The 15,773-nt window shown below is 35.4% G+C and overlaps 1 pseudogene across 1 annotated transcript in view; it reads left to right on the forward strand.

Moving 5' to 3' along the window:
- Positions 1-15,523, forward strand: part of LOC149565573 (F-box protein At2g26850-like) — a 61,785-nt pseudogene extending 46,262 nt beyond the window's left edge. Inside the window, exon 5 of the transcript XR_016362052.1 lies at positions 15,002-15,523. The product of XR_016362052.1 is annotated as an F-box protein At2g26850-like (transcript). The remainder of the gene's footprint in view (positions 1-15,001) is intronic.
- Positions 15,524-15,773: the final 250 nt, after the last annotated feature.

Raw genomic sequence — 15,773 nt, forward strand, 5'->3', positions numbered from 1 at the left:
ATGGAAGCAGAAAACACAATCTGAGACACAACAATCCTCCTCACAACAAGGCAGTGCTTCTTCAAACAAGAAGGGAAGTAATGAAAAGAAGGACAAACTCTTTTGTGCATACTGCAAAAAGCCAAATCATGACGAGCATCATTGCAAGACAAAAAGAATCGATGAGTTAGAAAATCTACTCAAGAAGAACATAATTCAAGTACCAGGTACTTCCAAGGATTCAACTCCAACCTCTTCAAAGGGTAAAGGTCAAGCACTTATGGCAAATACAAGTTCTTCTTCGGAATGGATACTCGACTCAGGTGCCTCTTACCATATGGGTTCTTCAAAGGGAGACTTTTCTTCATTGAAGCAGTCAAAGGTACCACACATCTTCGTGGGAGATGATACTAAAATGGAAGTTGAAGGGAAAGGACATGTGGAAATGGAAAATGGGGAATTCAAAGATGTTCTCTATGTTCCAAACCTTAGCTCCAATCTCCTATTAGTTTACCAAATCACTCACCTTGGAGATGGTCATAAAGTTGAGTTCCTTCCAGATTCAGTGATGGTGCGAAGTCTAAGAGATGATTCATTGGCTGCAGTGGGGAAAGTCAATGATGACAAGAGGCTTTATTCCTTTTCCCATTTTGTGCCTAAGTCTCCTTCGCAAGCCTTGTTGAATCACTCTGCTTCACAAATGGACTTATGGCATGAGCGGTTTGGTCATCTTGACTTCCGCTCTCTTCAACAACTTTGCTCAAAACACATGGTCAAAGGTCTACCTAACATCAACTTTTCTAAAGGAGAATGTTCATCATGTTCAGTGGATATGCATCTCAAGGAGAAGTATGATAAAGGGAAGTCTTCACATGCTCCAGTTGTTCTTCAGTTAGTTCACATGGTTTTAACAGGACCCTTTGCAGTGACTTCAATTAGCCAAGGCCGCTACATCCTCACATTTGTTAATGACTTTTCAAGATTCACTTGGGTCTATTTCCTTCATCACAAGAATGAAGTGGTTCATAAGCTTCAAGATTTCAAGACTCACGTTGAACACAAGTGAAGGAAAGCCATCAAGGTACTGAGAGTGGATAATGAGAACAGATACGTAGATAGAAGACTTAAGGACTTTTGTAGACTTGAGGGGATTGATCTTCAGAATTCACCAGCATTCAGTCCACACAAGACAGATGTTGCAGCTATGAGGATTAGGACTCTCAAAACCATGGCAAGTTGCATGATAAAAGCCAAGTCTCTTGATCCTACACTTGAAGTTGAAGCCATTAGCAGTGCTACTCACATACTTAATAGGTCTCCTCATAATGCCCTAAACGGGAAGACTCCTTTTGAGGCATGGTGCGGCAGAAAACCAGTTGTGAGTCACTTCAGAGTCTTCAGTTGTCCAGCATGGGCAAACCTATCTTCCAGGGGTTGCAAGGCACTGACACCTATTCCTTCTACCTTCATTGGATAAGAAGACAATGCTAAAGCTTATAGACTTATGGATCCAGAGACACATGAGATCTTTGTAGAGAAGGATGTACACTTTGAGGAAAGTTCACCCAGCTTATCCTCTACTCTTCTCCGCACATCATACACAGTGGAAACTGATAGTGACACTAGTGATAGTGCTTCAATAGATTCAGGCACATGGGGTTCTATCGACAGTTGAGTGAGAGGTCACATCATTAGTCCAGTCCACATGCTTATATTGCCACAGTGAAAGGTCCATCACAGCATGGTACATCTCGTCTTCCAACTCCAGCTTTAGTTGACTTGGGAGACAGTCTTGAGGACTTACATCTTCTCTTTGATGAAGGTGATCCTTCTACAGTTGTTGCAAGGGCTCACTCTAACCCTCATGTCCATTCTCTACATGATCAATCTTCACAGGTTGGCGTGATTGTGGATCCTTATGTACAGCAATTGGTGGAGGTCTCTTTGTTAGTTGAGGAGACAGATGGTTCCTTGGAACAGGTTCAACAAACATCCTTGCCAAATTTGCATTCGTTCTTTTCAGCACAGTTGGAAGGGGCAGACATCAGCATCAGCACCAGGGTACTTGAGCAGGTTTCAGGGCCACCATACATCTTCAGGATTGTACCTTTGCCATTGTTTCTTCCTAAGGGGAGGAACATCATCCAACATTAATGGACTAGCTTCTTCATCGGAGCAGCTTTCACTGACAAGCATTCTTCATTTGGGGGGGGGACTACCTTGCCTCTCTTCCTCTTCTTTCTTATGGGGGGGACTTTTTCCTCTTATGAGGTTTTGTCTCTCTCCTTCTTCACTTTTGTATATACTGGATGTATTTTGTAATGGGGGGGTCTTGATTACTCCATCCATCCATGCATCCCTATTTATCTCTCTTTTTGGGGGAGGGTTTTTCCTATGAGGTTTTCCCGCTTTCTCCGCTTTATGAAAGATTGCATTTCATTATGTACATGGGTACCTAAAATGGCCTAGTAGCCAGGACCCAATATGCATCTTCATCCTGGTTTTCGTAAGCTTAAGGGCATTCCCCTAAGTTGCACTTAAGGAGGGGTGTTGGTGTAAATACGTATTCACTAGTTACACTTAAGTTTACTTAGGTTAATGCATTAATTTATTATTTTGCATTATTTTACTATTTTATTTTGTGAGACACTTAGGAGTTTGTGCACCTTTTTGAGTTGTCATGTTGACAATACAGGAGTACGCAACTCTATTTTAGCACATGATGTCTACAACACTGATTTGCGTGTCACACTCTTGTAGGCTTATTCTCTCATCACCGCACTTACTTCCGTGCTTAATGGAGGATAACCCATATCTGGTGGACATGTGCCTGGTTGTATGACTTATCATGTAGCTGATTATGAGGCATTCTAGATGTATCTCAGAGGCCTTTATATATAGGCACCCCTAGTGTACTTGAACATTGCATATTGAATGAATATATTGTCATTTTGATCATACTCTCTCTTTTTGGTCTACAGTTGTGCTTGTGTTTGAGTTCTTAGTTCCTGGGTGAATTTTGCCCTTAGGCAAATTCTTACAATATCATTATAGTTTCCACCTTTCTTATCTACGACTGTGTCAAACTTATGGATTATATTATTGCTGGAAACATGATAACAGGCCCTGTGATGATCCGACTATGAGACTTCACTTGCACATCTTATCCATTCAACATTACATTTATTGGACGGCAACATCAACAATAAGACAGAACGCTGACTTAGGAAAAATAGGAAATGAAAGAAAGGTAACCAGACTGTATATGCAAGGAAAGGTGGATACACGATTATGAATAAAGAACATTAGTGATATAAAAGACAGATTCCAATTCTAAAATCTATTTAATATTCCCTTGAATTTAGTTTGAAATAATTAGGCATCAATGTTATGGATTCTATGCATCAATGACACAAAAGATATACGACTGGTGTATTAATGTGGAAAGAAAATACAAAAAGAAATCAGCAGTATATAAGTTGTATTCTAAACATTTCACCACAGACTTAGCATAAAGAAAGAACATAAAGAAATTGTGGTACGTCAATAGTCTTAGGTGGCATCTCCGTTATAATCCGGTATGCTTTGTGGTCGGGTGAATGGACTTCTCTTCCTGTTCTGAAATCCACGGCAAGGAATGTTACGAGAATATGGAGATGGATGGATAAGTAGTAATGTCAATCGAAATTTATTTCTGTTGTTTCGAGAGCCATCGATAGCAAGGAAAAAGAATGAAGAAATAGTAAAAAGGGCTGTGATCATATATGATCATGAGACTCTAAATAAAGAAAAGGAAAAGAAAGAGCTTGGCTCTATGGCTTCCATCAGTTACAAGAAGACTTTTCAATTCCTCCATAAATTCAAATTCCAAAGCATTAAATCGATTAAAATAAAAAGAAGGAAAGATAAATAAAAGGTTGGAAAATAAAGTTGGAAGATTATACAATTCAAATTATCAAATATTAAATCAATTTTCATGCCAAGTGTTAATCAATTAAAAGAGAAATTATAGTTCGAATATTATAATTCCAAACATTATTATATTTTGAACATTATTATAATCACTTATTTAAATTATTAAATTATAATGATGCCAAATCAATTTTATATTATATGCACATATATAAATAATTATTAAAAATAATATGACGAAAGATAAATTAAAATTATTTAAGATGCGTTTTATATTTTAACTCAATTATATTAATTAAATTATTTATTAAATAACTCATGCGGGCCCCGCAGATGTATTCTGTTCCAAGTCGTTAGGTCTTCTACCTATCTGCTCAATGATGGTGATGCTCCTGCCTAATTCTTTTCTGACAATGCTTCCACCCCACTGACATGCTCCCTACAAGGAAATTCTCCACCGTTAAATTATATAATCATAATAAATTATTTAAATAATCACAACAGTTAACCATCTTCTTAATTCCATGAATTTGTGATTAATGATCAACTAACATGTCATCTTCACTTGAAATCATAATGAATAACTATCTTTACCATTTCGTCATATATAACAAATTAAACTACCAACTGACTTCATGCGAACCTCAACGGCTATATTTCAAGTTAGGTCAAAAATTGGGATGTAACAATACCTTTACATGGGTTCTTGGTATCTAACCATCTAATGTTGATCCATATTGTTATCAACCTGACAAGAAGAGTGCAATCAAGAAAATGTTATGCAAGTTGGATGCTAGTGTTTTCTACTCAAGTAAAAATATGTCTTTGACACTTGTGAAAATGGTTAGGAAGAAATACACTTGTTGGAGGATTTGCGCAAGTACAAAGAATTGAGGAGACTGCACGAACATACTTAAGGATAGGTTTCCTATCCTTGCCATGGATAAGTATCCTAAAAATAATTACACAGAGCTATTTTCATCGCAATTCAGCTCTTCATTCAGCTAATCTGTCAAATTAGTATTAGGGAGGGAAATGAGCTTAAAATTGCTTTTGAATTCATGAAGGTCAATATGAATTTTTGGTCATGATACGAGTTTGCAAAGCATCATAAGTCCATCTTTTTCAATTGAAACTGGGTGTAGATATCACAGACATAGAAGACAAAACAAGTATCCCAGCACCCCAAGAAATTGAACCAGTAAATTATAACACGGTTGCTATAGATTGGAACTCTAAAGAAGAGGATAATATTTTTGAAAGAATAGGAAATGTGATTGAAAAGACAGTCTTGGTTGAGAATGAAAAAGGACACATGTATTAATGACCAAATTGACCCTATTTCTAATATTGGTTTTACAATTGCAGGTAACAGAAGGTCATCAAAGATCTCTGAGCAGAAGATCCATAATCCCCCTCTTGTGCAAAAAATTTGTTCTAACAAGAAAACTAAAATGTCAGTTCCGGTAAAGCTCCACTAGGGGGTCCAGGTAGATGGCGAACCAAATAAAGACCTAGGTGGTGAGCTTATTGATAACAGCCAGAGAGTTCAAATGATTGTGGGTTCGTCTCCTCTGAGGATGCAAGTCGTAAACATCCCTAAAAAAGGTATTGAATCGCAACAAGATGCTACCACTCCTAACTGGCTTGTAGCTTCAAGAAATAGGAAGAGGAGTTTGGTTCCAGTTTCTTTCCCTATCGACTACATTGTGAGCAAATATAACAACAAGGCCCCCAGACCCAAGAGGACTAAAAGTGCAAACAAGATAACTTTTGATAGTGCAACGAGGAGGAGTATAGTTGAAGTAGCCACCTACAATCAAAAAGAAGGAACTAGTAAGTTGGACCTTAGCAACTTTGAAATCACATGCACAAATTTAGGGGTAATGAACCGTGAAACAAAAGAACATTGGGTGGAGACATCTACCAAAAAAATTGTGCTACAGTCGCAGAAAGACAGGATTGAAAAGAAGAAACTGAAAGCTAAGAATAATGCAATGTCCGAATATATAAATTCATTGAAGGGTCAAAGTTCGGTTCCTGGTAACCAATCACAGCTTACCTTTGACTCCAGTGCTCCTAAAAATCAACAACTGCTAGAGGATTTAAAGAAAGGGAAGATGATGATGTTTGTCGTGTTCAGTTGTGTAACATCTTGATTTCTCAGGTCTTAATTATCAAAATTACAACTCAAAGAATATAGTTATTACTTCGTTTCGTAGGAAGACAGTTATATTATTCATGTTCACGTGAATAAGATTTACCATTAAAAATCAGTTAGACAAATTTTTTTAACTATAAACTTGAAATACCATCAAATGAAATTACTACAGAAACTGAAAACCACATACCTCAGAAAAATGAGATCGAAATCAAACTAGGGATGCTTCTGCAACCACCCGAGTTAGTCCAAAAATACCAATATGACAATATCACAGGACGACTATCATCTAAAAACCACTATATTTAAAATTAGGGTATCACATACCACTGTATCAATTAGGGCATCGTTTACCATCAGTGCATTTAGGGCTTATGATACCGTTGTATTACCTAGGGCTTTTGATACCATTGAATCAAATAGGATCTCTGATACCATGGATTCAATTAGGGCTTCTGATACCATGGTTTCAATTAGGGCTTTCGATACCATTGGATTCAATTAGGGTTTTCGATACCCTTGGATTCAATTAGGGCTTTTGTATTGTTGTATTATTTAGGGTTCCAGCTATCACTCAATTAATTAGGGCTTCAGATTCCTTTCCTTCTGATTACTTAACTGTGACAGTAACTCAAAATTAGAAATATACTTATATTCGATACTTATATAAATGAAAAACAATCCATGAATCTCTCTCTTGCATCTAGGTGTAAAATAACGGTAACAATGAAATAACTCAATTTAATCTTACCTCCTCATAAATAAAAGTGATAATACCTGTTTCTGTTAAACAATTGAATGCATAGCATATTTTTATCTGATGCACGTTTGGTAACTTATGGAGAGGTGAAACATTGTCAGGGGCTTAACCACCTAACTTCGAACCAAATCTTATCCCACACGATCTCTAACAAGAAAGGCCCTCCCTACCCGGAATGGACAGGGGACATGTTGCCAACCACTGGGCTTCCTGGTATTTTAACATGCAACTTGGCAGCAGGAGATCACAATTTAAACATGAGTTATTAATTAATTCATATTAAAAATGATAAACGTTGCTTTGTAATAATTGGTACTGATTCATGTTATTGATGATTCCTATCTCTCTCCTCGTCACCCATCTTCTTGGCTACATAGCTGGATGAGTCCTAGGTGTTTGGAATTCTCAGAACCACCAGTTCTGTCAATTATACAAAAGGATCACATGCATCCAGCATTTCACAATTTGTGATCACATGATTATGTTCTTCAAGATTTCAGAATTGATGTTTAATTAATTAATTAATCATAATTGATTTCTCTTTAACTCCATCTCTTCACCATTGATGGCTTCATTGCCGATGAATTCCTTGGTGTTTGGACTTAATGATAATATTTACATTTCATTATGATGAATAAAAGAAAGATTAGAAATAAATTCAGGCAGGATCTTTAATTAATGGCTATCATTATTATTCCATCTTCTTTATCAATGGCTGTGAAAATGATCAGCAGGTGACATGATTATCAGACCCTATGGACTCCATCTAAGAAGCTATGTTAAATATCTATCTGCAAACTAAGTAGCTATATTAAAATATCTATCGGCATATTTTATTCAGACTGTATATAACATGCAACAGTGTTAATCTTTAACATGGAAAGATGAATAAAACTGAGCACCAACTGGCATATCAAAAAGGAAGTAATGGATTCAATATGTTCCTGTTGGTCTTAGCATATCTTATGTGACTTGAGATATTCATTGGTGTTCAAGATATTCTGTTCACCATTATGAGATATGACTGGATGCATTTGGATCTAATTGAGATGATTTATGTTTTACATAATGGACAAACTTCTACGGCAAAGATTATGTTGCAGAATATGTCTACTTATTATCCTATGCATTCAAATGAAACAACAGGCACCATGTCATGGACTCGGTATCACTAATACCATACTGCTGTTGTTATAACATGGAAAAGAAAATAGAGGAACCTGCGGTGTATGAAATATATGTTTGTTATGCATTGAACATAGCAAAATAAAGCTGAAAACAAAGATGCGGCAGGTACCTTACAGGACCCCTTTAAACAATTCCGAAATGGCTTACGCTTGGAAAAGACTTAAGTTCACAATCTGAGACCTGCGGCAAGGTGTGCTGAGGAAAGGTTCGGGCAGTAAAATAATTCAAAGTCTGAGCTCGGTTGTTGGGTTACCGATAGCAATGAGTTTGAAGGCCGAGAAGAAAAAGAATGCGTGATATGATTATGAGTCTAAGAAATAGAAACGAGCTTGACTCTACGGCTTCCTTTAGTTACAAGAAGCCATTCGAATACCTCATGAATTCAAATTGGAAAAGGAGAAAAATAAAGAGAGAAAATAAAAAAAAGTTGGAAGAGAAGTTGGAAAGACAATAAGACCATTCGAATCCCAAGAAGTCTATATGAATTCAAAAACATAAATTCGATTAAACACGCCAAATATTAATCCGCTAAAAGCAAGAAAAATAAAAAGAAGAGAATAGAATTGGAAGATTATAATTCAAAAATTATAATAATTCAATTATTATAATTTGAACATTATTATAATCTTATATTTATATTTACATGAGAACATCACTCTATTATTAAATTATAATGATGCCAAATCATTTTATATTATATGCACGTATTTAAATTATTATTAAAATAATATGATGAAAGATAAATTAAAATCCTTTGAGAGATGTTTTACATTTTAACTTAATTATTTTAATTAAATTAATTATTTAAATAATTCATGTGGTTCCACAGATGTATCCTGTTTCAAATCGCTAGGTCCTCTACCTGTCTGCCCAATGATGGTGATGCCCTGCCTAATTCTCTTCTGACAATGCTTCCACCCCTTCGACATTTTCCTACAAGGAATTTCTTCGTAATTAAATTATAAATTATTTAATCATAAATAATCAAAACAGTTAACCTTCTTCTCAATTCCATGAATTCGTGATTAACGATCAACTAACATGTCATCTTCACTTGAAATCACAACGACTAACTATCTTACCATTTTGCCAAATTATAACAAATTAAACTGCCAACTGATTTCATGCGAACCTCAACGGCTATATTTCAAGTTAGGTCAAAAATTGAGATGTAACAAGTTGGATTAGCCTAGTAAGAAATCAAGTCGCTAAACTCATGCGAAATTTGCATGAGATTGTTTCTCTGGCTGGGGCTGCACTTGATGACTCTCGCATATAGTCAACAATTTGGAAAGGTGAAGTTGAGAAATTCTCGGCCATGGTAACCCAATTGGTAGAAGTAGAAGACTTCGGGCCAAAAAAGTTCATAAAAGAGAACCCGCTACAGCATGTGGACGCAGGATTGATTCAAGTTTTGAGAAAGAATATACCTTGGAGGGTATCCAATTACACTTCTACTATTTCTAGGATGCAATCATGTGAAAAGCAATTCACAATGTTGCTTGAACATGTAGGCAAGGATTTTCAATGCATTGGCTCAGCCCTTTTTAATCCTCTTAAGGAAGGAGGTTTTGATGTGGAGACCATGATCAAACAATATGAAGAACGCATAAAGTTTGTGAAAAATAAAACTGATCTCACATCGTTTGACTTCTCCAAGGTGGCCAAAAGCAAGGTAATGTTAGGCATGTGCACGCTGTGACTCCCTAGTTACCTGGATATCGTGAATAAGATGTTGGATAAAACATTTAGAAAAACCAATTGTAGAGCATCAAAATCCCGAATACAACTGCCATGACTGAATTCATGAATGCGTTCAAGACGTGGAAGCTGGCACGTGGACAGGGTGATGCTGAAGATGAGGAAGAAGAATCGCTTGACCAATCAGCGGATGATTAGTGTTATCTTTTAAATGCTTTCAAGGCTTTTAGTTTCTGTTTTTGAAAGTTAAACTCTAGGTCTGTGTACCCTTATGTTGGTTTTTATAACTACTTCTAATTATCCAAGAATCGGGTTTTTAGGGAGATTCTCGGATTGTTCTCTATTTAAGTTTGAAACTCAGTAGCATTTAGGGTTGGCAGTTTTTTATGGTTATCATACTGTGACCATTTTTATCTAAGTTTTATAACTATGCAAATGTTTTAAGTTTCTAGCATTGTATCTGAACAGTATTGTTCTTTTGAAAAGGAAAATGTTTGAATGTTCGAAGATGTTATGCTTTGAATTTGTTCTTTATTTATTTAGTATTGAATCATTGAAATTCCTTTGATGTTGGATATTTCTTTTTGTATTAGATGAGTTCTAGTTTTCAATGTTCTTCAGGAAGTAATTGATAGGGAAACTGTGTGTTCTCTGTGTTGTTTGTGTTCTTGTTTATTTAATTACTATTTATCAGATTGTCTCTCTATCTAAGAATAGCTGGGAAGCCTTAATACTTTCTGGTTAAAAGTAGCTCTCATTTATTAGGTATCTTTGATTGAACATCTAATAAGGAAGCTGAACCTTACCAAAATTTAGAGAGGAATTGAAGAAGTTGAAATTCCCCAATTGTTGGGAAATTGCATTTGTCTTGTGGATTTGGGCATAGAAGTTTTCATTCAATTCTTTTAATTAAAAGACAAATCTATTCACCAACAGTGATCAAATTGTATTATGTTTTTTATACTAATTTAATAGCATAATAAAGGAAGCACATGAAATAGCACAATAACTACAAATATAAATGAGATATAAGATTTATGTTTGAAACTCTTATACAAAAAACCTTACTTGCAAAAGGATGGTAAGAAATGTATACCTCATGGTGCAAGAGCTTGACCCCATGTTTGCAGTCAATGACCATTATAGTGTCCATGCTTCTCTTGGCTCTTGGTGTTAGGAGATGGGTTCGACTATGGATCTTCTTTTCAGGGAGGCGTAGTGGGTTTTATTGGTAGAAAGTGTTGGTAATATGGCTAGGTAGATAAGTGAATGTTGTCATTTATGACAACACATATTTTGGTATTTCATTGTGAAATCAGAGACAAAAAATTGTCTAAGTATTGGACAATTTGCAGCAGCATCGAGATAGATTCGGTATGTATGGATGATAGAGTTTGATTTTGCACATGCACAATTGAGGATTGATAGTTGACAGTATCATGATGACATATGTCAATGCGTAGATTTGTACAAACAATATGGCGAGAGTTATAGAGGAATTACCATTGCAGGTAATGAACAAAGTAGAACAAAGCATGATAGTAAAATGAATTGTACGACTTAAGGAATTATTTTGGTAACAAGATAATTACTTAATAATGATGGACCGACATCCTAGATGTTAATCTCGAGTTATTTCAATAATTAACCAAACGTGTGGCAGCTTTAAGGCCAACTGATCAAGAGTTTTGATAATTTGCAAGGTATAAGTAAAGATCATGTCTTGCAGCTAATGATGATGAAGATATGTGATATGAACTATTGTGAAGGAAGTATATGTGATATACGAGCTTTGTGTGATGCAAAATCTAATGAATGATCAGAGCAAGTGCGAAGTACAACAATGAGATAGTATTGTTGTGAATAAACTTATTTGTATATTGCATGTTAGGGAAGTGGGCTCTTCTTGCATATATTGTAATTGTTCTACCAAATCCCAACAAGGTTGAAGCAACTCCTAACAGGGTTGAGGCTTTTAACAAGACCTAGTCCTCTAACAAGGACTTGAGACACTATATGTATTTAATAGACTCCTAACATGGTCAATATCCTTAATTGGATTCTTTTGTTTAGTGGATCATATTGTGGGTACCATCCCCACCAGGGTTTTCCTTTAGCCAGGGTTTCCCTAGTTAACAAATAATGGTGTTATGAGTTCTCTGTGTATGGTTTTATTTACTGTTTAGCATTATTGGTTTACTTTCATATGCATGTTGCAAAGTAATTAATAATATCCAGTTGTGGGCAAAAGTTTGTAGAATATTGCTTCTACATGATGGACTCCCACTTGGTTGAATTGATCTAAAAAATTCTTCCAGAAGAAGACTAGCAAAAATGAATTGAAACACAACCCAAAATTCAACCAAAACTCAACTGAACACCTAGATTTTTTTTGGGCAATGCAGGATTGGATGTGGACCCGGATGCTTCTGTATCAATATATTGCTTGGAGTGACTTTTCTTGATAGACAATGTTGCTCTGAGTGACTTTTCCAAATTCATTGTAAATTTGAAAGGAAGATCCTATTTTGCTTCATTTTCTTGGTTACTCTTGCTTGGGTTGACGTAGCATGCAGTGAATAATGATAAATCCAACTACTAATACGAAATATTCAGCATCTACATAGCTCCTTAAATTCGTACAGGGAATTTTCATGGAATTGACATAACCTATGGCACAAGGGGTCTATATGTGAGATCTGTTTCCAGTTGAAGAATAAAATCTTCCACGAGATGTCAACTACAACATGCTACTACAGGTCCAAAAAACTCAGGGTCTATAAGTGAGACCTGTTCCCAGTTGAAGAATAAAATTCTCTGTGAGATATCAACTACATTATGCTACTGCAGGTTCAAAAAACTCAAGTGAATCAAAAAAGACTTTTTGTAATCACCATAAGCATATTGGTGAAGATTTCATTGTTGAATGTTTCATTCTTCCAAAGAACACAGTTGAAACTATCTTAGTGTAGCTTTTGGATTCAATTGGATGAGTGTGCTTTTTTGCATCAACCTTTTGGATTACACTCAACCCATCATCAGGATGATAGAGAGCACAAGGAAATGTTGATGCAAAGAGAATACTCACATAGTTGAATCCAAAAGATACACTAAGATAAACTTGTGGAATGTGGAAATCTACTAACTCTTAAAGTTGAAAGTATTATGTTCATAGGAATAGCATAACCTTTGGCTATCCAAAGTTAAGAATGGGGAAGAAATTTCTGTGGATTTTATTAGAGGTTTGCTCAAATTTGAAGCTAGGAATATCATAGTAGTGCTATTGAAGATTCAACAAATATTCACATTTAAGCATTTTTTGTGTTACAAGTAACACAAGCTAGAAATTCTGTGGAGATTATTATACCATTCTCAATATTCCCAAATCTAGTCGAGGAAGCTTTGTGACACTACTTTGGCTGTGATATCTTCTTCTCATTTAGAGGGTCCAACAAAACATTTTGAGAAGTGCACACCGTACTATTGTTGTTAAAATTTGACAAATGATCCTAGTGTCTCCAGCAGCTTCCACTACAAGAGTAATAATACAATATAATATTTCATACCTCTACCAAATGAGTCACCTCTAAATCTTTCTCAAGTTATCGTACAATCTATCATGGCCCTTACAAGGTTCAAGAACAGTTTTAGTCTAGTGGAAAATTAGGATGAATTAACAGGTTGATTTGTGCTAGATTATCAGTTTGCATTTAGTGACTGAGTCTAAATTAGAGTCCACCCTTGTAAGAAATTCTTTCTAAAGTAGCAGAAGGATGGAAAGTTGTTCTTCTTATGTGATTTTCTTCTATATTTACGAATCACTTAAAAACTAGACCAATTCCTTGTATAAAGTTTCCCAAAATCAAAATTTGTATAGAATACAAAATTGCTTAAGGTTCAGATTTTTGTGTTTGAATCATTTGGAGTCACTGCCAGCCGAACCAATGCAATTCTGAGGCTTACATGTTTCCAAGAAAATTAAAATTTGATTCTAGAGTTGGATGCTTTTTCCATGAATTTTGTTGACTTTTTGACCTTGGTAAACCCTATACAACATTATTTATTCCTCAAAATAAAAACCTCATGTTATTTTTATTTAAATGAGTAAACTGAAACTCAATTGTCTCTGCCTGCACTCTTTTGAATGTTTGTTTCAAATGAATTGAAAACTATGGGAGAGCGTATGCACACAATAAAAGTGTGACACCGGGGAAGGCAGAAGGGAATGCCAATGAAGATGGCTCAGTCAGGATGCATTTTTTCAAATGGTGTTTGGTATGTAGGGCTAGGTGCTTTGACTTTATATCACATTACTTCCTCTTCTGGTATTATATTGACAGTGATTCCATTCTCCCGTTAATAGGCTTGTCCCCAATGAGAATGAGATTGACCTCTTAATTGTTGGTTGTAACAATAGATGTGTCTAGAAAATAAATTGATGTTTTCTTTTTGTTATGTAAATAAATAAATATTTATCCATAATATATATGAACAATGGGGGGAACACCCCACATTGCAATGGTAAGGTGTGAGCCTTTTGTCTGGGAGGTCTTGGGTTTGAGTCTACTCGAACTCCATGTTGATCTTGGCTTCGGTCAATTACCAATCATTTTTTTTCATGAACAATGATTATCTATTATAATTTATGACATTTAAAATTGATACGTTGATATGGAACATATTGTATTTTAAATTATATAATTTAATATCTATGATCATTTTGTCTGGCATATGTACTTAAATAGTCTTTATACATACACACACATGTATATATATCTCGATACACACACACACACACACTGATGTATCAAGGATGTACCCAGGCCCCTTTCAAAAAATTTACGTGCCAGTGTATCATACCAATGTACTTATATTTTTACTCAATTTGACAACTTCGAGACTATCTAATGGAGTTTTTCATAGTTCTCTTCATCCCTCTTGTTAGTTTGGCCCTCAGATTTCTCTTTTACAAATGCTTTTGCTTGCTTCTGAGTTATTTCCTCTGCAATTATGGATTTACGAAACTAGCGATTGCTGGCTGATTTTATTTTAAGGTTCTACATAGATCTATTGATTTTGACCAATGAATTTCAAATTAGATCTTTTGAATGTTTTGCATATCTGTGTGCATGTGAACTTGCCTGATAAATCTGAGTCTGATTATTTACTCTGGATTCAAATGGTTTACCTCTTTGGATTTGGTAGTATAATGTTTTAGATGGATTAGATAAAAGTGGAGGCACCACTCTCAATTGTAATTGAATTGATTTCTAAGTTACCTTATGATCATTCTTTTGCAGATACTGTATGGCTGGAGTTCAATCAATATACCTCTGGTTCTCGATGGAGACGTGCTCCAATCAATAGGAAACGTCATCATGAAGCAGGAGGTGAGGTTGAAGGATTTTATGGAGGCATTCGGAAGTTAATTACAGAGGAAGAGATTTTAGCCTGGAAGAAGTTGTGGCCAAAAGAATCACTAGAATGATTGATTGTTACATTACAATTATCTTCATTTAACATTAAAGCTACATGCATATTGGAATGGCTGACATCATCATTAAGTGCATTTGATGATAGCACATTTGTTTAGGATATACATAGAGAATGTCAAGAGTGTTGTTGACAACTTTTGTATTTCTTTTGGCTTTCACATTGGTGACCGTGTTCCAAGTTCCAACTGTTTTGGGCTCTAATATTTGCTTCAGAAATGGCCGATGCATATGAATCTTGTGCCAATAGAATGACTTTTGTTGAAGTTAACTATAATATATACATATATTTCAAATCATCGTAGTCAGGATGACAACTGTTCCAGTTCACTTGCCCATTGAAGAGTTGACTTTTTTATGATGGCACAACAAAATGTTCTGAACTATAGATTGCTTATCCTAAAAATCTTTCATCATCCTCTGAAACTGATCAATAATAATGCAATATATTGTAGTATTAACTGTTTAAATTATTCCTGCAAATGAGGAACTTAATATAATTTGATTGAGCAACCTTACTTTTTGTACGTCGCCATTTTGTATTATACCTCAAACAAAAAAATGATGGTGCCATGTGATC

The sequence above is a fragment of the Cupressus sempervirens genome, chromosome 3 (genome assembly GCF_028749045.1).
Source record: "Cupressus sempervirens isolate cs-2001-9-10 chromosome 3, ASM2874904v1, whole genome shotgun sequence".
NCBI lineage: Eukaryota > Viridiplantae > Streptophyta > Pinopsida > Cupressales > Cupressaceae > Cupressus > Cupressus sempervirens.